Source organism: Podarcis erhardii (genome assembly GCF_964252035.2).
Source record: "Podarcis erhardii genome assembly, chromosome: 7".
Lineage (NCBI taxonomy): Eukaryota > Metazoa > Chordata > Lepidosauria > Squamata > Lacertidae > Podarcis > Podarcis erhardii.
The window spans coordinates 17,452,892-17,475,864 of NC_138511.1; the positions used below are offsets into that span (position 1 = coordinate 17,452,892).

The 22,973-nt window shown below is 51.0% G+C and overlaps 1 long non-coding RNA gene across 1 annotated transcript; it reads left to right on the top strand.

Moving 5' to 3' along the window:
• The first annotated feature begins 19,400 nt into the window (after positions 1-19,400).
• On the top strand, positions 19,401-21,675 carry LOC309347074. The gene is made up of 4 exons (XR_014158820.1): positions 19,401-19,700; positions 20,050-20,191; positions 20,902-21,013; positions 21,481-21,675. It is a non-coding gene; the product is annotated as an uncharacterized lncRNA (long non-coding RNA).
• Positions 21,676-22,973: the final 1,298 nt, after the last annotated feature.

Genomic DNA, 22,973 nt, shown 5'->3' on the forward strand with positions numbered 1-22,973 from the left:
ATAAGTGGAGAGTCACCTGTACCTACAAATGAGGCATGTCATCTGCTGAGAAGGTCTCATTCCAAACAGCAATGCAATTTAACAGACGAACCATAACACAGGTAGAATCAATAGCCAGGACAACCTTGGCAAGATGTGGTGATATGGGGCATCTGTTACAGAAAGTGTTTGCAGCTTCACTGGGCCAGGAATGGTTTTGTTCCCTGCCTTGTGGTGCTTGAATGAGCTGGACATTGTCTCCACTTTGCTGCACACAGGGAAATCCTGCAGAATTGATAACACATTGTCTTCTTCCTTGTCACCAAACAGAGGAGCAGAGGCTGTATTGATAGATGCCACATGGACTGCAGGTGGGGGAGGACCTTGGGGTGAAGGAAGACTCCAGCCCTGGATCCTATCCGTTGCCCCTCTGCCTGCCTTAAGTGCCCATGAAGAGAGCTGCTCAACAGCTCCTGGCCACTACATGGACTCTCCTTGGTGCCTGCCAATCACAGGTTGAGGGGGGTCTCCTCCAGGTGATGCATTCAGCTGAGGCTTCCTCCCAATTTCATTCCACAAAGCTCACACAGAGGATCACACAGAGGGTCAGAGGATATCTGGCATTTATTAAGCATCCCTACAGGGGATGCTGTGTGGACAGTGCATGACAATTAGCATTCATCCCACATTCCCTCCTGGTTTTTTTACAGGGTATCCCTACACCTTCCATTTCATTATTTGTCCCTGTCACACTTTGCAGGGCATTTTCACATTGCAGTTCTAGCCCCTAAAAGTGCATTTCTTTTCCAAAAGTTGTGTGTGAGAGAGGGCAAGGGAACATACATTCCAACTTATCAATATTTTTCTTTAACTGTGTTGCCCAGAACTAGACACCATACTGGAGATCATATTGGTCACCCTCCTCTGAGTACATTCCAGTTTATCAATACGTTTCTGGAACTTCATGAGCTAGACACTTTACTCTTAGTGTGGTCTGATCAAGGAAACATAGAGCAGTACTATTACTTCCCTTGCTCGGGACACTATACTTTTGCAGATGCACACTAGGATGTCATTCACTTTTTCTACTGCAGCATCACATTGTTGACTCATGTTAAGCTTGTTGTTTACTAAGACTCTGAGATCCTTTTCACTACTTGATAAATCAGGCGACCCCACATCTCATGTTTTTGCAGCTGGTTATTCCTCCCTAAGTGTACAACTTTGCATTTGTCCCTATTTAAATTCATTTAAATAGAGCGAACAACAACATGCATTTGTACCTTCAATAGTTTATCTTTAAGAAATTCCTGTCCAGCTTGAACTCCCTTCTCTTCAAGTATTTCCAGTGCTTTTTTCCCCCTGCGGGGACACAGGGGTCCGCATACCCCTAAACATTTTGTGAATCTAAGTTTCTAACGTCAATAACACCAGTGCTACTCTAATGTCTTTAAGTTTCTGCAATGCTCCTTCAAATGTGCTATAAAATTCCTCCATTCTTTTTTGAATTTATTGTCCTCTTGGTGTCTGATCTTCCCAGTCATTTTCACCATTTCAGCCTAGTCCATTGATTTCATTATCCATTCTTCTTTCGATGGGGTCATTTCTACCTTCCAGCTCTGGGCATATAACATTCTTGCCGCTGTCGTTGCATACATAAATAGGACCTGTATCTTCTTTGGAATTTCTTCTCCTATTATACCTAATAAAAAAGCTTCTGGTTTTTTAATAAAAGTTATTTTAAACATTTTCTTTAGCTCATTATATATCATTTCCCAATAAGCTTTTGCCGATTTACAGGTCCACCACATAGGTAAAAATGTACCCTCATTATCTTTACATTTCCAATACTTATTCAACATTTTTCGGTACATTTTTGCAAGTTTGACTGGAATTAAATACCATCTATGCATCACTTTCATATAATTTTCCTTTCACGCACAGCAAGCTGTAAACTTTAAATCAACCTTCCATAACTTTTGCCATGCCTCAAATTGTATATTATGCCCCACATCCTTTGCCCAATGTATCATTACTGTTGGAGCCAGCCAGTCAAGTGGTTTAGCATAGCATAGAAAGAAGACACAATGAGGCAGCGAGTATTTTCATAATACTGGAGTGCAGCTCCTTTCAGCCTTTCTCCTCCGGCAACTTTTTATTATCTCCTTTGTTCTCCCAGCCGCATGGCCGTTTTCCAAAGTCTCCTGTTACCTCATCCGGTCAAGGCTTGACACTCCCCTCTCCGTATAAGGTAATCATTGCCCAGAGGAATGTCAAGGGGTCCCTGCAGTTTTTACAAGCCTCTGCCTTGGCTTTATGACTCCCACATGCCCTCTTTCTTTATTTTTTTAATCAGAGTCATAAATGTCCGTTCCAATATGATTATATCGAGTGCGATAAGCGACTCTTGTGAAACCAGAAGCGGGCCGCGGACTGGAGAACCATGCAGTACATATAGAGATTAAAGAAGGAACACATTTGTCAGAGTCACCCGTGGTCCCAGCTCACAAGAGACCAAAGTCCACTCCAGCTTATGTACAAAAGCTTTAATTGAAGAACATTATTAGCTTTACATCCGAGCTCCGTGCTTCAGCTTAGACCGCTGAAGTACCCTCTGAGTCGGTCCCCCCTCTACACCAGTTTAAGAGGCTTGTACTGGTCCACCTCTTTCTCTCTTTCCTTTTCCGCAGGGTCTTTCTGCCCCCCTGTGTTCTCTCCCTTCGGGACTCTCCAGAGGCTGAGTCCTCTGCCGCCTCCTCCCCCCTCCTTCGGGCTTTGGGACCAGGCTCCTCCCCAGGACTCTCTTCATTTCCGCGCGCCTCCCATTTTGAACTTGGCGCGCGTACGTTGCTCCTGACCTTGCCTTCGACAGTTACACTGCCCTCGATACTACTTTCCTCCCCTTCCGGCAGGACGTTTTGCCCTGATCTCCTTCCCCTCTCTGCTTCCTGTTCTGCTCCTTCTGACACACTGGTCACTCCTCCCCCCTCACTCCGTTCCAGCGGAGCAGCCGGTCTCGCTCTCCAACTCCCACTGGGGGTTCCCCCTTCGTTTCCCTGCTCCTGACTCCTTCCCCCTCTAGCTTCCCTTGGCTTGACCAGAGGGGCTCCCTTTTGGGAGTCCTCCGATTCACTGGACGGACTCATGGACAATCTTGGGTCATTGTCATCCTCTTCCTCGTCACTCTGGAATCCTTCCCCCTCACTCTCTGTCTCCTCCCTCATCTGCGCCTCTCTCCCTGAACCCCTGACATCCATCCCCCCCTCGAAGCCCCCCCTTCCCCCCTCCCGGCCCTCGGAGGCAGGTCGTGGGAGCCGCAGCTCCTCGGAGGTAGATGCAGGATACAGTTCGTTTGCTTCAATGTCCTCTGCTAGCAGCTCGGTGTATGTGTGTTCGAATGCGGGTTCTTCACCCAAGGTGTTCTCGGCTCCCTCTTCCATTGCTACTTCGTCTGGTGTTGCCTGCCAAGGCCCCGTCAGCCATTTCTTGCGCCAGTCGTCCTCTGGTTGCTCGTCCCACCAGTAAGAGGGTTCTGTGTCTACCCCCGAACACAATCCCCTGGGTGGGCTTGAGTCTGGCGTTCTCTCCTCGGCGGAAGAAAAGCCCCTGAAAGTACTGTCTGAAAGTGTGGGCGTAAAGAGCCAGTCATCAAAATACTCGGCTGGCATGGGTCTATGCGGGAAAAGTGCATGGAACTCGTCTTTCAGAAGAGGTTCGTCTAAAGCGTAGTCCGGCACCCAAATATTGGCACTGGCCGGGGTACCCTCTCTGGCTAGAAGGTATTCTACTCCCTCTACCCCCCATCTCGAGTCCAGGATCTCAGTGACCTCGTTGAGCGGTTCGGCCCTGGGCGCCCCCTCCATCTCGGGTGACTGAGTGCGTGCGTGCGGTACTGTTGCAGACTCCTGAAACCTGTGCGGGGTCTTGTAGGGAGTGAGCACCGACCTATGAAAGACCGGGTGCACTCTGGAACCTTCGGGGAGGGCCAGTCGAAAAGCTACAGGGTTGATCCTAGCCTCCACCTGGTATGGCCCTAGCTGCCTGTGTCCCAGCTTCTTCTTAGCCAACGACCTGGCTGGCATCGCTTGGGCCGCTAACCATACCCAGTCCCCCACCTGGATGTCCTCTCCCACTCTCCTGTTTTTGTCTGCCTGCACCTTATATGCTTGTTTGGCTAGCTCCAAATGTCTCCGCAGCTCCTCGTGCACCTCTTGCAGTTCTGCTGCGAACTGGTCGGCTTCTTGCGTCACCCCCTCTCCCGGTGTTACGAACCCCGGGAAGGTTCTGGGATGACGACCATTGTTCGCGAAGAACGGCGTCACCCCCGTCGACGCGTGCTTCGTGTTGTTGTAGGCAAACTCCGCCATCGGCAGGTAGTCCACCCACGCCGCCGGGCGCTGATTGGCGTAACATCTCAGGTACTGCTGCATGATCGCGTTGACTCTCTCTGCTTGGCCGTTGGTCTGCGGATGCCTTGCCGACGTTAGGTTGATCTTGACATGCAGGATACCTAGAAGCTTCCGCCAAAAAGTAGAAACAAATTGGCGCCCCCTGTCGGACAGGATGGATTGTGGCAGCCCATGCACCTTGAACACGTGATCGATGAAGAGTTTGGCGGTCTGTTCCGCCGTCGCCACCTTCGCGCAAGGAATGAAGTGCGCCATCTTGGTGAACAGGTCCACCACCACCAGCACCGCCGTCTTGCCTCTGGAGCTGGGCAGGTCAGTGACGAAGTCCAGCGCCACCCTCTCCCACGGTTGCTGTGGCGTTGTGCTGGACCCGGGGGAAAGGTACCTTGAGCGTAGTCTGAGTCCACACGAAGAGGGGCGAGGTCCGAGGCGGAGAGCCGGGCGGGGAACAGGAACGCTGGAACAGGAGGCCGAGCAGGGTACAGGAACACCGGATGGTCAGGAACAGGAGGCCAAGCAGGGATCAAGAACACAGGAAGGTCCAAAGCCAACAACGACGTTGCTCCCGCAACCTGGGACCGGGCTGACTGGGCTTTTATCCTCTTCTAAGGCCAGGGGCGGTCCCGGCCCCCAGGAGCCCCGCCTCCTCTGGCCTTAAGGCGAGCACTCCTCCTGGGAGCAACCAGTTCCCTTCGCCTCTCTGCCCTAAGCCTCTGCAGATCAGGAGAGGCCGAAGGGTTACTGGGCCCTGGAGGAGGCTCACCTGTAGCCACTGAGTCCTCAAGCCCCTCTGGGGCCTGAAGGGTTTCACCTGGGGCCAGCTCCTGGTGCTCTGCCACAGGTGCAGGCTCTTCAGCATCTAGGCCTTGCCCCAGTTCAGCCGGCCCTGGAGGCGGGGACTCCTGTGCAGGCTGGGATTCCTCTGGTTCATCCTCTGAATCGGAATCCCAGGCCATCACACCATCCCCCCTCCCAGGCCCCCCCCCTCAACCGAGGGTCCGGACCCGGCTTGCCGGGGTACGTCGCATGGAACTCTCGGAGGCAGGCAGGTGCGTGGACGTTGGCCGCTGGTTCCCAGGAACGGTCCTCCGGTCCGTACCCCTTCCAGTCAATGAGATACTGCAGCTTTCCCCTGCGGTATCGGGAGTCCAGGATGCGTTCCACCTCGTACTCAGGCTCTCCCTGAACCAACACTGGCTGCGGTCGGGGACGGTTCGGGTGGAACTCGTCGGGTGGGGCCACTGGACTCAGAAGGGACCTGTGGAAGACCAGGTGAACCTTCAGGGTTGCGGGTAACCGGAGACGGAATGCCACAGGAGAGACTTGGTCCACGATAGGGAACGGGCCGGTGAATCGGGCGTCCAACTTCCGCGAAGGTCGAGAAGGGTGGAGGTGGCGAGTGGAGAGCCAAACCAGGTCACCGACGCGAAGTTCCGGCCCCACCTGGCGGTGGCGGTCGGCCTGGGCTTTGTACGCTTCCTTGGCCTGGTGCAGTTGCTCCACCAAAAGCTGTTGCTGGGACTGGAGCTCTTGAAGCCACTCCGTCACCGCCGGGACCGCGGATGCCAGCAGCACATCTGGAAACAGCCGTGGATGATAACCGTAACTGGCCTGGAACGGGGTCTGCTGGGTGGACGCATTCACCGCGTTGTTGTAGGCGAACTCCGCCAATGCCAGGTGGTCGACCCAGTCATCCTGCTGGTAGCTGCAGTAACACCGGAGGTACTGCTCCAGCACCGCGTTCGCCCGTTCCGTCTGGCCATCGGTCTGTGGGTGGTAGGCTGACGAGAGGCAGACCTCTGTCCCGAGGGTCTGGTGTAATGCTCGCCAGAACCGGGATGTGAACTGAACGCCCCGGTCGGACACCACGCGCTCAGGTAGGCCATGCAGGCGGAAGACATGCTGAAGGTACAGCTGAGCGGTTTCCTTGGCTGTGGGTACAGATGGGCAGGGGGCGCAGTGCACCATCTTGGTGAAATGGTCGGAGAAAACTAGGAGGCAGGTACAACCACGAGACGGGGGTAAGTCCACTACAAAATCCAACGAAACCGTGTGCCAAGGGCGCGGTGGAACTGGCAATGGCTGAAGTAGGCCGGGGGGTCGCCCGGTAGGGCCCTTGGCGCGCCGGCAGACATCACAACCAGCAACGTATCGAGCCACGTCAGCCTTCAGGCGGGGCCACCAAAACTCACGACTGACCAGATGGGTGGTCCGATACCGTCCAAAGTGCCCCGCTGCTGGGGCATCATGGGCCATCCGGAGAACCTCCAGCCGCAGTGGCCCTGGCGGGATGTACAGACGACCGTGGTGCAGCAGAAGGCCCTGATGCAGGACCAGCCCCGGATACTGTGGGCTGGACCCTTCAGCCAGCTCTTGGAGTCGTTCCTGGGCCCAAGCGTCGACCCGCTGCTGTTTCCGCACCCGAGCCTGCAGTGGCTCCGCCTCCTGGGTGGCCAGGAATGCAGCTGGAGGTAGGATCGTGGTGGGTTCTGCTTGCTGTACCGTGTCTGAGTTGTCTTCAGGTTTCCGGGACAGGGCATCCGCCTTCTGGTTCTGAGAGCTAGGGATGTAGCGGATCCGGAACTGGAACCGGGAAAAGAACAACGCCCACCGGATCTGTCTTTGGTTCAGCTTGCGGGTGGTCTGGAGGTACTCCAGGTTCCGGTGGTCGGTTCTCACCTCCACCGGATGTCGTGCCCCCTCAAGATGGTGGCGCCAGACCTCAAAGGCCACCTTGATGGCCAGTAGTTCCCGCTCCCACACAGTATAGTTACGCTCCGCTGGTAGGAGCTGGCGGGAATAGAAGGCACAGGGTAAGAGTGGCGCTTCAGGTCCATTCTGTTGAGACAAGACGGCACCGAGAGCCGTACTGGAGGCGTCGGTCTCCGCCACAAAGGGTCGAGAGGGGTCAGGATGTTGTAAGATTGGCGCCCTCTGGAAACAGGCCTTCAACCCCTGAAACGCCTCCTCTGCCTCCTTGTCCCAGGAAAACGGCGTCTTTGGGCGCAGTAGCCGGGTCAACGGGGTGGTGCGATGAGCATAATCTGTGATGAAGGTCCGGTAGTAGTTGGCGAACCCCAGGAAACGCTGTAGGTCCTTGCGGTTCCGGGGTGCCGCCCATTCTCGAACCGCTGCCACCTTCCCAGGGTCCATCTGCACCCCATCTGGAGAGAGCCGGTGTCCAAGGAAGTCCACAGTCCGCTGATGGAACTCGCACTTGCTGAGCTTTGCGTACAAACGGTGCTCACGCAAGCGCTGCAGCACGGTCCGGACATGTCCCTCATGGCGAGCCGGGTCACGGGAGTAAACCAGTATGTCATCCAAGTACACCACCACGTACTTGTCTAACAAGTCCTGGAACACGTGGTTGATGTAGCGTTGGAACACAGCAGGCGCGTTGCACAAACCGAAAGGCATAACCAAGTATTCGAACTGCCCGTACCGGGTCCCAAATGCTGTCTTCCACTCATCCCCGGCTCGGATCCGAATCAAGTTGTAGGCCCCCCGGAGGTCCAGCTTGGTGAACACCTGTGCCCCTTGCACCCGCTCCAGCAACTCCGAGATAAGGGGCAAGGGGTACCGGTCTTGGATGGTAATTTTGTTCAGGGCTCGGTAATCATGGCAAGGGCGAAGTTCCCCACATTTCTTCTTAACAAAGAGCACTGGTGCCGCGGTAGGCGAGGTGGAAGGCCTAATGAACCCACGCTCCAGGTTCTTGCGCAAGAAGTCCTGCAAAGCCTCGCGCTCTGGCTCTGTTAGAGAATATAAGCGACTCACTGGTAAGGGCGCTCCGGGCTGGAGGTCTATGCCGCAGTCAAAAGGCCGATGCGGCGGCAGCTGGTCTGCCCCCCGTTCCTCGAACACGTCCTGGTAGTCCTGGTACACGGCTGGGAGCGTGGGTGCTGCCTCCTCCGTGGGCGCGGCCGCCAGCGTCTCGGATTGAGCATGGGAACATGGGTCTGGGAAGTGCACAGTCCGTTTGACCCAGTCAATCTGAACGTTGTGAGCTTCCAGCCAGTCCATCCCGAGCACGAGGGGGAACCGGGGCATAGAGGCAATGTCCAAAGTTCGCAACTCCCGGTGCTGCTGGAGACACAGGACCAGGGGCTGGGTCTCCTGAGTAACGGCTCCTGAACGTAGAAGCCGTCCGTCAATTGCTTCCACCTGGACCGGTTCTGGCTTGTTCCGAAGTGGCACCTGATGATGGGCAGCAAAAGCAGCGTCCATATAAGAACGGGTTGCTCCTGAATCCACCAAAGCATGGGTAAGAATCCAGGGCCCACCTGGAGGGTATAAACGTACCGGAACCATAAGATGTTGCAAGTCCATTGGTGCGGGCCCATTCTGCGCTGTTTGGGACCCCCGGTAGCTAGGGCCATCAGCTACTGGGGGTTGGCGGTTTCCCTGCGGCTGGCGTTTCTCAGGGCAGGACCGAGCGTAGTGTCCACTTCCGCCACAGTAGAGACATAGATTCCCCTCCCGACGCCGCACCTTCTCTGCGGGGGAAAGGCGTGGCCGCACTGCCCCGAGCTGCATAGGCTCCTCCGATAACTCAGTGGTGACCGTGGGGCTGCCGGAAGAAACTGGTGCCGAGAACTGGAGGTGTCGTCGGCCCCGGGCCTGGCGACGATCCTCCAGCCGGTCGTCTATCTGTAGACTCCGTTGAATGAGAGTGTCTAGCGTGGTGGGGCGTTCCATTGTGGCCAGCTGGTCCAGTATCTCGTCCGAAAGCCCTTCGAGATACTGGTCCCGCAATGCCGAGTCGTTCCAGGTCAAGTCCTGTGCCAACAGCCGAAACTCCGTGGTATATGCGGCCACCGTGGACTCGCCCTGTTTCAACTGCCGAATCGCCCGGTTGGCTTGACTCCCTTTCTGGGGGTTGCCGAACGCGGCCTCCAAAAGATTGCAAAACCCCGTATAGTCTGCCAGCAAGGGGGAGTCTTGCCTGAGTAGCGGCAACGCCCACTTGGCCGCCTGGTCCTTTAACAAACTAATCAAAAAGTGCACCTTGGTGCGGTCGTCAGGGAAGTTCCGGGCTCGTCCCTGAATATACAGCTTGGCTTGGGCGAGGAACATGGGAAAGCTGGCCGGGGCTCCATCAAATTTCTCGGGCAAAGCCACTGGGTACTTGCCAGGAGCCGGGGCGTCGGCCCCAGGAGCCGGTAGGGCTTCCAAGCGCTGCTGAAGTGCCGTAACCGCGTCGCTGAGCTGCTGCACGGTGTGAGTCAAGGCCTGGTTCTTCTGGGCCAAAGCCACCAGCGCAGCCACCTGGTCAGCCATGGCCTCTGGCTCTTCCCGAACGCACCCCAACGAAGGGGGAGTGCGGGTGTGGCGGGAGCAAACTGTGCTGGACCCGGGGGAAAGGTACCTTGAGCGTAGTCTGAGTCCACACGAAGAGGGGCGAGGTCCGAGGCGGAGAGCCGGGCGGGGAACAGGAACGCTGGAACAGGAGGCCGAGCAGGGTACAGGAACACCGGATGGTCAGGAACAGGAGGCCAAGCAGGGATCAAGAACACAGGAAGGTCCAAAGCCAACAACGATGTTGCTCCCGCAACCTGGGACCGGGCTGACTGGGCTTTTATCCTCTTCTAAGGCCAGGGGCGGTCCCGGCCCCCAGGAGCCCCGCCTCCTCTGGCCTTAAGGCGAGCACTCCTCCTGGGAGCAACCAGTTCCCTTCGCCTCTCTGCCCTAAGCCTCTGCAGATCAGGAGAGGCCGAAGGGTTACTGGGCCCTGGAGGAGGCTCACCTGTAGCCACTGAGTCCTCAAGCCCCTCTGGGGCCTGAAGGGTTTCACCTGGGGCCAGCTCCTGGTGCTCTGCCACAGGTGCAGGCTCTTCAGCATCTAGGCCTTGCCCCAGTTCAGCCGGCCCTGGAGGCGGGGACTCCTGTGCAGGCTGGGATTCCTCTGGTTCATCCTCTGAATCGGAATCCCAGGCCATCACAGGCGTCTCCAGCGGTTCCAGTAACCCCGCTGGCTTCTGGTGTACTGGCTTGGACCTCTGACAAGTGTCACACCTGGCGACGTAATCCGCTATCTCTCCCCGCATCTGGGGCCACCAAAAGTCCCTGGCCACCAGTTCTATTGTCTTCTCCTTGCCGAAGTGGCCCGCACTGGGGGCGTCGTGCAACTGCTGCAGAACCCTCGCGCGGAGCTCTTCGCCCGGTACGTAGAGGGCACCTTTGTGAGTCAACAGCCCGTCGCGTAATTGGAACTCATCGTCTCTCTGCGAACCCCTGCGCAGCGCCTCCATCTTGGATTGTGCAAATCGATCTACTTGCAACGCACGTCGCACCGCGTCCAGGTCGACTGCAATGGTAGCGCACGTCCACGCCTGCGGTGCGAAAATGTGCTTGGCTGCCACTGGCGCTGCTTCCTCGAGATGTTGCGGTTTCCTGGAGAGCGCGTCGGCTATAACGTTGGAATCTCCCGGGATGTATTCTATCCTGAAGTCGAAATCCGCGAAGAATTCCGCCCAGCGCATGTGTCTTTGGCTCTGGAGCTTCGCCGTGCGCCAATACTCTAAGTTCTTGTGATCTGTGCGGACCTGCACTGTGTGCTTGGCACCTATGAGGAAGTGTCGCCACGCTTTGAAGGCAGCGTGGATGGCCAACAGCTCTCTGTCCCATATGGTGTAGTTTTGCTCCACCTTGCTGAGCTTTCGGGAGTAAAAGGCACAGGGTCTCCAATTTCCTTGGGAATCTTCTTGCAGGAGTACGGCTCCCACCGCTCTGTCTGAGGCGTCGGTCTCCACTCGCATGGGTCTGCCCGGATTCACGTGCATCAGCTGCTCCTCGGAAGCGAAGAGGCTTTTAAGCTTCCTAAAAGAGCGCTCTACCTGTTCCGTCCAAGCGAACTTCTTCTTCTTGGAACTGAGGGTGTCCGTGATTGCTGCCGTCTCCTTTGCAAAACCCCTGATGAATTTGCGGTAGAAATTGGCGAACCCGACAAATCTCTGGACCTCCTTCCGATTGCGTGGGCTCTTCCAGTCTAACACGGCGCGGACCTTGACGCTGTCCATGGCCAGCCCCTTGTCAGACAGCTTGTAGCCGAGGAAATCCACCTCCGTCACATCAAACTGGCATTTCTCCAACTTGGCGTAGAGCCTGTGTTCTCGCAATCTCTGCAGGACCTCCTTCACGTCCCTTTCATGAGCCTCCTGCGATTCCGAAAAGATCAGGATGTCGTCGAGGAAACACACACACTTCTTGTAGAGGAGCCCCGCCAGCACGTGGTGCATAAAGGCTTGGAAGACGTGAGATCCATTTTGGAGACCAAACGGCATAACTCTGTATTCATACGTGCCCAGAGGCGTGAACATGGCCGTCTTCCACTCATCGCCCTCCCGGATACGGATGAGGTTATACGCTCCACGCAGATCCAACTTGGTGAAGATTTTCCCCTTCCGCACGGTCGCTAGGAGGTCATCAATCTTGGGCATGGGGAAGGCCTTGGGCTTGGTCATGGAATTTACGGCCCTGTAATCCACAATGAATCTTTTCTGGGGCGTGTCCTTCTTCTTTACAAAAAACACAGGACTGCCCCCCACTGCTTTGGACTCCCGGATGAATCCACGCTTCAAATTATGCTCTATGAACTCCCTGAGTTCTTGCATCTCATCCTCAGACATGGAATACAGCTTCGCAGTCGGCAGCTGCGCGCCCGGCAACAGGTCGATCGCGCAATCGTAAGGTCTGTGGGGCGGCAGCTGGTCAGCTTCCTTCTCGCAGAAAACCTCCAGGAAACTCTCGTACTTGCGAGGAACTGCCTGCGCCATGCCAAGTTGCAGCTGCTGCTCCGCCCCCTCCTCCTGGCTGGACTGGATACAATGTTGAGCACAGTACGATGAGCAAAAGGTGATCTGCCGTTGGTACCACGCTATCGCAGGACTGTGTCTCTCCAGCCAACTCATGCCTAGTACTATAGGCGTGTCCGACAGGCGGGTGACATTGAAGCTGATGACTTCTCTATGATGTCCAATTCGCATCTCCATGGGAGGCGTCTGTTGCACAACTTGTCCTCCCAGCAATTTCCTGCCATCAACCGTGACTACGTTTAGAGGCGTTGTCGCGGGCAGAAGCGCTATGCGATGCTGCTTGACGAAATGCACCCCCACAAAGTCCGCGTTGCTCCCAGAATCGATCGTGATGGGGACTTCCAAGGTGTTTCCGTTCGGCAACTGGAGTGTTGCAGTGAGCTGCACCGTTGGCTTGGGTGGTAAAGGGTCTGTACGTTGCAAAGGCACTGGGGACTGCTCTACAGATTCGCCTGGCTGAGCCCCAGCAGCTCTGCTTCCAGCCAGGCACTGTCGTTTCCCTGAGGCTGCTCTTCTTGCATCACTTCTGCTGCCACTGTTGCTAAGGCTGCAGTGTGCTTCTGGGGCCTCTGGGGGCACTCTTTCGCCATGTGCTGTGCACTGTCACAGATGTAACATTTCCTGTTCCCTCTAGGAGGCTTCGCCTTTACTGCCCCGGATGCTGGGACTCTGGCTGTTGCTTGAGCCTTAGCACCACCAATTTCCATCGGTTCCTCCCCCTGCCGCGCCAGAGGCGAGGGATGTGCCTGGCTGAAGTCTCTGGGGAGAAAAGGAGGCGTCCTTGCCGGTGCACGCGCCTGGCGTCCCTCCTCATTGTGCCAAGGACGTTCTTCGTGCCGTACCCCTATTGCAAGAGCCCTCTGCACGACGTCCTCCAGGGTCTGAGGTCTGTCTCCCCTGGCAAGTTCATCTTTTATGGGGCCGCTGAGACCCTCCCAGAACAAATCTCTCACTGGATTGCAGTCCTTCTCCCAGCCTAAGACAGTCAGTAAGGCGAAAAATCGTGAATGATACTGACGCACAGTGGCTCTGCCTTGCCGCAACCCGTGCATTTCCCTGCGTGCAAGATCAAGATCCACGGTTGACTGGAAACAAGCGTCCATCGCTTTAATAAATTCATCAGAATCGCGGCGGGCAGGGCCGTCTTCGCGCCACAAATTGCGCAACCAAGCTCTTGCCTCCCCATGCAAATGAGACACAATAAACCCCACTTTCTCCTCTTCATCTTTAAAGTCATTACGAAGCAAATGCAGTGCATACAAGACGTCTGCTCTGAAACTTGGGTAGTGCTTTAGGTTCCCATCGAAGTGGGTGACTAGACTGCCCCCCCGCCTTCCAAGTCCAATTCCCTCTGATCTGGACCCTGGGAACCCTTCCTTGCTTGCACGCTCCCACCTTATTTGCAGGTCCTGGCAGCGCTTCTCCGCTTCATCACTCTTCTTCTGAGATGCAATGACTGCAGCGGTGAGTTCTGTAACTGCGTTGCGCAGCGTTGCTAGTTGCTCCTCCGCACTCATGGCCGCTACCGTTCGTGAGCTTTGCAAAAAAAAATTTTGCGTTCTGAGAGAGGGTACTTACTGTCAGAGTCACCCGTGGTCCCAGCTCACAAGAGACCAAAGTCCACTCCAGCTTATGTACAAAAGCTTTAATTGAAGAACATTATTAGCTTTACATCCGAGCTCCGTGACCCTACGTCTGTTACGCTTAGACCGCTGAAGTACCCTCTGAGTCGGTCCCCCCTCTACACCAGTTTAAGAGGCTTGTACTGGTCCACCTCTTTCTCTCTTTCCTTTTCCGCAGGGTCTTTCTGCCCCCCTGTGTTCTCTCCCTTCGGGACTCTCCAGAGGCTGAGTCCTCTGCCGCCTCCTCCCCCCTCCTTCGGGCTTTGGGACCAGGCTCCTCCCCAGGACTCTCTTCATTTCCGCGCGCCTCCCATTTTGAACTTGGCGCGCGTACGTTGCTCCTGACCTTGCCTTCGACAGTTACACTGCCCTCGATACTACTTTCCTCCCCTTCCGGCAGGACGTTTTGCCCTGATCTCCTTCCCCTCTCTGCTTCCTGTTCTGCTCCTTCTGACACACTGGTCACTCCTCCCCCCTCACTCCGTTCCAGCGGAGCAGCCGGTCTCGCTCTCCAACTCCCACTGGGGGTTCCCCCTTCGTTTCCCTGCTCCTGACTCCTTCCCCCTCTAGCTTCCCTTGGCTTGACCAGAGGGGCTCCCTTTTGGGAGTCCTCCGATTCACTGGACGGACTCATGGACAATCTTGGGTCATTGTCATCCTCTTCCTCGTCACTCTGGAATCCTTCCCCCTCACTCTCTGTCTCCTCCCTCATCTGCGCCTCTCTCCCTGAACCCCTGACAACATTGAATACAGCAACACAAAATAATGCAAATAACTACTATAATGATCACTAAAATTAATAAATGTTGAAGCCAACTTCCATCCGGAAGCCAAGAATATAAACATGCCCATGGATCAACGGAAGGAGGGGGGCAAACGGATTGCGGGCTACCATAGTTTCCATATGGTCGATTGTCGCAGATATGCTGACATTATTATCAGGAATAAACATACAACAATGAGAATGAACAAGTGCACAAACTCCTCCTTTTGAGGCTAAAATCACATCTAAAGTATAACGATTCTGTAAAACCACTTCTCTCATTGCGGACACCTCCTGGTTGAGTTCCTTCAAAGCTTTTATGGTATCATTGAATAATCCCTCAGTCCAATTTGCTAGCTGATGGAGATCCCTATAGTTCATTGCTGCACCCACTGAGGGCAGCAAGGCCCGAGAGATCTGGGTACCGATATATTGATTTATGGGTGAATTAACCTCCTGACGATTTCGTAGTCTAAGAGAAGATGGTAACTTATCAACCTTATACAACAACGGAACCACGATACCTAAGGTACATGTGCCTGTGAGGTTTCGAGGAATGGCTTTGTATGCTTTTTCGCCACAAAGCAACCATAACTCTCTTTGGAGTAAATAGCTGATATTACTACTCTGTTGGGACCAATTAAAGGCTTCAGTAAATAAGGAACTGATATGAAATTGTTTATCTGCGGCATTTGCTAAGCCAGGGATAGAAGAATTCAGACTCCAATTGGCATGGTAGGTTTCTTTCCTAGTTTTTAACCATGCACTCGTGTCACTCCTACAGCACTGAGATTGGTCACTGTATGTTCCTGTAAGAGAACAAGAGCTATTAAACATGAATTTCAATGTATATTGACAGTTTGGATATATGCCCCATGATTCTTTCCCCTCTGATCAAATTTGCAGATGACACCAAAGTGGGAGGGGTGGCTAACACCCCAGAGGACAGGATTACACTTCAAAACGACCTTGACAGATTAGAGAACTGGGCCAAAACAAACAAGATGAATTTTAACAGGGAGAAATGTAAAGTATTGCACTTGGGCAAAAAAAATGAGAGGCACAAATACAAGATGGGTGACACCTGGCTTGAGAGCAGTACATGTGAAAAGGATCTAGGAGTCTTGGTTGACCACAAACTTGACATGAGCCAACTGTGTGACGCGGCAGCTAAAAAAGCCAATGCAATTCTGGGCTGCATCAATAGGAGTATAGCATCTAGATCAAGGGAAGTAATAGTGCCACTGTATTCTGCACTGGTCAGACCTCACCTGGAGTACTGTGTCCAGTTCTGGGCACCACAGTTCAACAAGGACACTGACAAACTGGAACGTGTCCAGAGGAGGGCAACCAAAATGGTCAAAGGCCTGGAAACGATGCCTTATGAGGAACAGCTAAGGGAGCTGGGCATGTTTAGCCTGGAGAAGAGGAGGTTAAGGGGTGATATGATAGCCATGTTCAAATATATAAAAGGATGTCACATAGAGGAGGGAGAAAGGTTGTTTTCTGCTGCTCCAGAGAAGCGGACACGGAGCAATGGATCCAAACTACAAGAAAGAAGATTCCACCTAAACATTAGGGGGAACTTCCTGACAGTAAGAGCTGTTCGACAGTGGAATTTGCTGCCAAGGAGTGTGGTGGAGTCTCCTTCTTTGGAGGTCTTTAAGCAGAGGCTTGACAACCATATGTCAGGAGTGCTCTGATGGTGTTTCCTGCTTGGCAGGGGGTTGGACTCGATGGCCCTTGTGGTCTCTTCCAACTCTATGATTCTATGATTCTATGTAGGCTACTGAGGGAGGCCCTCCACTCTGCGGCCTGACTCATTGGAGGTTGTAGTCCATGTGCATTCTTGTTCATGTAAAGAGTAGAAGGCAAATTTGCTGTAGCAGATTTGCCTTTAGAAACTATGTCACCATTCCACACAATTCCAGCAAGCTAATCTTTCTGAGAATGCCACGTCCCTTGTTTTGTCTAGACAGCCATACTTTCATAGAAAATCCAGCTGACCTCCAGTGGCTCTCTATCTCTAGCAGTGCCATTGCCCCCCAAAGAGCCTTCAGGCCAGAGGGACTGAGCTGAGGGTCGCCAGGAGATCAAATCATTCAAAGTGCTAGTGCTGGATCAGGTAGCAGTGCAAATGTCTCCAACCAACCTTAAAAGACCTGGCCTGAATTGCTCCTCAACCTACCTAAACTCTAGGAAGAGTCAAAGTGACATCTTATCTGCAGAACAAAACACACTAAGGGGTTGCCAAAGATGAGATCCCTTGAAGCTGGAGACAATCCCAACTCCAATTGCTGCTGAAAACAGGAACCATAACGCAGAGCTGGGAAGCAGTTGGCCTTATCTTAGGCACATATAACGTTAATCAGTCATTTTACCCAAATTATGTATAATTATGTATTATGCATAATTTGGGTAGAATGACTGGTTAACGTTATATGTGAGACATGATATAATCATTTTCTTGTGTTAGTACATACACCAGTTCTGTTTTCAGATCATAAAGTCTGCAAAACTATATATCCTTTGGTCTGACTTTATATTCTTTGTGAGACTTTAATGTGTACAGTATAAGTTTTGGGGAGAACAGTGGGGGGGGGGAGATGAGGGGGTAGTGAACTTTTACATAGTGTATGACCAAGGTTTTGGGTCAGCACCATGTGGATATGTTCTCTCTCTGTTATGTACTGAAGTTCTCACCCTGGGCCAGCAGGGGGATACTGTAGATCTGTAGATGTAAATAAGGGATCGAAAGTTACGTTCATTTGGCAGGTTGGTAGTTCCCTGCATCTTCTGCTTTTCCCCTTGTGAAGATGGGGACAACATTTGCCTGCCTCCAATCTGGTTGATGGCCCCCTTCTCTAAAGAAAATACTGACCCTCTTCTGGTGATTTCTCAGACAGGCATGCAGACAGAAACTGACTTGGTGCTTCCTAAGCAAAAGGGACCATCTAAAACTATTCATTAAAGAGCATCAATAAAAGGTAACTTTAAAAAGAAGCATACATAACATATTTAAATAGAAAGATGTTTAAGTAATATGCTGTTAATCACTAATTTAAACACAATTATACATAAAGTTGCATGATAAAATCATTTTCAGAATAAAAGAAAGGGCACTAATAAACACATCAGGCATTTGAAAAGTGCCATAAAACCCAGCACTCCACTCAGGAGATATTTGCCCACATTTCCTCATCCCTCAGAGCATTTCCATCTGCAGTTTCTTTTTTCCAGGTATTTCTGGGGAACAGCCAGGACAGCACTGGGTTGAATCTACCGTAACTGCTGAGGGAAAGAGAAAATAGGATTCTTATCAAGCTAGTGGTCTTTCACTCTTTCTCCAGGGATGGAAGGAAGTTTGCTTTCAGAGAAGTCAAGAGATGTGTTGAGCTGAAGAACCCACCTTTGGTTGTTTTAAATACCCAGATTATCATTATCTTGATCTTAATCAAGATTAAGATGCTCATTGATGTTTGAAACTCACACACTCGTTCCGCCAGGGACAAGCTGTTACAGGGCACAGGGAGTTACTTCCCCAAAGCACTTCACATTTCCCATCACCTCATTGGTTCTCCAATGACAAGAGACGTTAGTCATGCAACCATGTCCTTAAGTACAGTGGTACCTCAGGTTAAGAACTTAATTTGTTCTGGAGGTCCGTTCTTAACCTGAAACTGTTCTTAACCTGAGGTACCACTTTAGCTAATGGGGCTTCCTGCAGCCGCCGTGCTATTTCTGTTCTCATCCTGAAGCAAAGTTCAAAGTTCTTTCTGGGTTAGCGGACTCTGTAACTTGAAGCATCTGTAAGCTGAAGTGTCTGTAACCGGAGGTACCACGGTACAAGCTGGGGGTTAATATTCCCCCACCAATTTGTGATATTTCAAATGCACCATGAGGCACCCCGATCAGAAGTGGGAGATTGGTGGGGAATTGTGAAGATGATGTTGGGAGGTTACAAGCTGGTCTGGGGGGCTTCCAAGTCCTGCATTGGGGAGTTTCCCCTGCCCCTTTCAAAAGCCCTTTGCTTCACGCTGAAGCTCAGCACCTGGGGCTTCCAAAGGGACACGGATCAGCTGATAGTTGGTGCTCCAGAGACCCCTTTTGCCCCCGCCCAGCCACCTTTGCATCTGTCCATACCTGACCTTAGATGTCAGGTGAATGGGAAGTTTGCCCAGAATGGGTGAAATGGGGTGGGCCTCCTTGGGGCTGAAGGTTCCTCATCTTTGTCATGGCACAATAATGTTTGGAAAAGAAACACATGTTTTGCAGCTTGAAACGAAATGTCAAAATACCCTGCAATGTTTAGCCTGAAGAAGTGCAGAATAAAAAGATGCCGGAACACTCTGCAAAAAAAATATTCAGAAGGAATGCAGGATGAATGCTCCTTGTCGTGTAACATCAACACAACATGCACACCAAGGATGGTTAATAAAGGCCAGATATGCCCAATCTCTGTGTAGAGAATGCTATAACAAGAGGCAACCCAGATCTGAAGAGGGAGATTAGTCAGGATTTGCACGTATGATTTTTTTTCCCATTTATTTCCATTGCTTTTATGGGTCTACTCTGTAGTGGCTCCCCAAGGTTTGCCTGGCACCTTCATTATAGATTTTTAGGCAAAAAGCTCCCTCTTCAAACAGGCCTTCAGTGGATTAAAAATCTACAGCCTTTTAAATGTATCTGTGGGAAGGTGAGTTTATTGTTTTGCTATTTTGATTTACTTATTTACTGGTTTTTAATCCTGCCTGAGATCTTACAACAAAGGGTGGTATATAAATCTAATCAAACAACAACAACATTACTGGTTTCTGCAGCCACAGCAGGCACCGTGATTCTCCAGTGGCTTAGCTTTACTCTTGAACAGATGCCAACAAGTGATGTGAATGTGTTGTTTGGCCTTTGGGGTGTAGAACCAACAATTAGAAGGCCTTTAGACCAGCAAGTCATAGGACGCTCCCTAACATGTCTTCCTGGTCGAGTGAGCACCAATCTTTCGCAGTTGCTTGACTAGGGAACCCAGCCAAAGGTAGATTTCTTTGTTTGAGAAGTCTGCCAGCTTCTGCCAAAGCAGTCGTGTTTCATCCCTAGAAGAAACAGCACTTGCTTGGTAAGAAATCCTTCCTTCCTTCCATCCTTCTGCTGGCTCAACTAGTGCTGTGCTGAGAATTCCTCCTGCCTTCCACCCATCCCTATCCCAAACAGTCTCCTTTTGTTCATTCTGCAAGCCCTTTTATAATGCTGTGATGTTTTTATTGATTTTATTATCTGTATTTTAACAGATTTTGTTTTAATTCTATTGCAGTTTAATTGCTTGTTAATGAAAATCCTTCATATGTCTTAGCTCTCCATATTTTACTTGTGTTTTGCATTTTTATCTGTAAGCCACCTTGGGGGTGGGGTGGGATATAAATCACCACTATGATCATATTAAGACTCCCCCCGCCTCTCCCTCTTAGCTTCCTTTCAGCTGATCTGAAGCAGGATCCATTTCCATCCACCATGAAGCATCTGATGATCTTGTTATTTGTTCTGGCTGTCATCTGCAGTGTAAGGACTCAGGTAACCCCAGAGCCGGTGACTTTGAAAAAGAAGAAGCCAGTAAGTATGAAATAAAAAAACCATCCTTTCAGACCATTGGTTGGAGCATCCACCTTCCTTGAGAGGCACAATACTTTTTTTTCAAATATAATTTTATTTTTCATTTTCAGTTTTTACAAATATTTTGACAAGAAAAGCAGAACCTTTGTAGAATTTACCTTCTCCTCGATTTCTCTCCTCTCTTTTCTGAGTTTATTTATTTCATATCTTTTTATTACTGCATATCCAATTCATATATAGTTACAGATTCTCCCTTAACCACCAATATTTTAATTTGTTTAGAATGTGTCTTCAAACAGGCAATAAATTTACCCCATTCTATTTTAAGAAGTCTCTCTTCTTGATTTCTTATTCTTCTAATGAGTTTTGCCATTTCTGCATATTTCCTTAATTTTAATTGCCAATCTTCCTTGAGAGGCACAATATTCTGGTGTGTAACTGGTTAAGCAAAACTCCAAACACTGGACACTAAAGTGTTCTGAGGAGCTGTCTAAAGAGCTGTCTGTGTTTCACCTGAAGAATAAATTATGAAGAGGAGCAGCAGTAGCTGTTGGGTGGGGGGTCAGTCTAGATGATGCCCATGGGTCCCTTCTGGGCATGTGATTCTGTACACAGTGAAGCTTAGAATCTAGAAGAAGAAGCTGAAGCAGTCAAACCATCTTGAAATATGTGACTCACAGGCATTAAGTGGTATATCTCCCTACTTAAAGGGTTGTCCTTTTGGTACTTACCGAAGATCAGCTGCTGAGGGAGAAGATATGAGTGGCATTTCAAAGGCTGAGAATGACAAGGACCTCAAATTCTGATGGGAGCATGGAGCAGGTTGGTTTGGACTGGTAGATTGTGTGGGATGGGGTACAAGGATAATTAGTGCATTGAATAATCTCCATGCATCCGTAAATCTGCCTTTGCCTCCCATGATTAAAATTGAGGCCAAAAAATGTTCCTTGCAATCCTAAAGGGCAAGAGTGGATCTCATGGGGTTAAGTTATTGGGGGGGGGTGATTTTGACGGAATGCTAGGGAGCAATTTGTGGTGGTAAAAGCAGTGACACAATAGATCCAGTTCCCTAAGGATGGATGTTTGGGGAGGAGAGGGCGAGTCTGCACATAGTCTGGTTGACCAGCTGTGAATGAGGGTATCATGCTACAGATTTCTGCCATGGGAAGGCATTAGACTAAAAGTCCCACCCAGATCTCAAATTATGTGATTGCTGCCTGCTTGGTAGAGAAAGTTTCAACTGATCTCTGAGAGGTATGCCTCCCCTCCCCTCTTCTTTCTCCTCACAGGTGTAAAGGCAACTCTGGTCTTGGAAAACTAAAAAGGAGACTGGAATCAACCCATATGCTAAGCAGGTTCATCAAAATATGTCAATGGCCTAATGCATGCCACCTCTGCTTCCTTATTCCTTTAACCCAGAACCCAGATTTCATGGGCACCCCAAACAACACCCCATTGCCTCAAAGAACCTGCCAGAACCATGAAATGGCAAATAAATCATGACCTGCCGTTTGGTGTATTGAATTTAAACCTACAATATGTCTGTCCAGGAGTGCCAACAGGTTTTTCTGGTCCCACAGACTCTCCTTAACATTGATTGCCTACTTCAGGTCCCCACGAAAGAGTTCTAGAACAGGCAACTTGAAACTTACGTTGCAAAATGGGCAGAATGGGTGTGGGCATCAGGTGGGTTGGAAACTTTTGCAATCCCAACTACCATTGAACCCAACATGTTTTGACTACCTCCCATTTTGACTTTCAGCACTGTCACTGGAACTTAACTTAAGTTGAGAGTCACCTGTACCTACAAATGAGACACGTCATCTGCTAAGGAGGTCTCATTCCAAACAGCAATGCAATTTAACAGACGGACCATAACACAGGTAGAATCAATAGCCAGGACAAGCTTGGCAAGATGGGGATGATATGGGGCGTCTGTTACAGCAAGTTTTTGCAGCTTCAATGGTTTTGTTCCCTGCCTTGTGGTGCTTGAATGAGCTGGACATTGTCTCCACTTTGCTGCACACAGGGAAATCCAGCAGAATTGAGAACTCATTGTCTTCTTCCTTGTCACCAAACAGAGGAGCAGAGGCTGTATTGATAGATGCCACATGGACTGCAGGTGGGGGAGGACCTTGGGGTGAAGGAAGACTCCAGCCCTGGATCCTATCTATTGCCCCTCTGTCCATGAAGAGAGCTGCTCAACAGCTCCAGGCCACTACATGGACTCTCCTTGGTGCCTGCCAATCACAGGTTGATGGGGGTCTCCTCCAGGTGATGCATTTAATTGAAGCTTCCTCCCAATTTCCTTCCACAAAGCTCCGAACTTAAATGTCAAAAATCCCTGGTAGAGGACAAGGATCTTGAGATTACGTTAAGGGTAGCTAAATTCTGTGCTATTGCCAGAAAACTTAGGAAATAAGCTGTGCTATCATAATAAGGTTTTAAATGATAATTTTAGGTTTTATGTTAGTGACTAAGTTTTAATTTATATATTTTTTAACCGTTGCTATATCTGTATTGTCCCTGTTATACCTAATTGCAAATTCAAAGGTATCCCTATCGTGTTTTATGACTTCCTTGATATCGTATGTGGGGCTGGAACTGGTCTGTGACCGAAATAATAAAATTCATTCATTCATTCCATAATAATAATAATAATAATAATAATAATAATAATAATAATAATAATTTATTTATACCCTGCCCATCTGGCTGAGTTTCCCCAGCCACTCTGGGCGGCTCCCAATCAAGTATTAAAAACAATACAGCATTAAATATT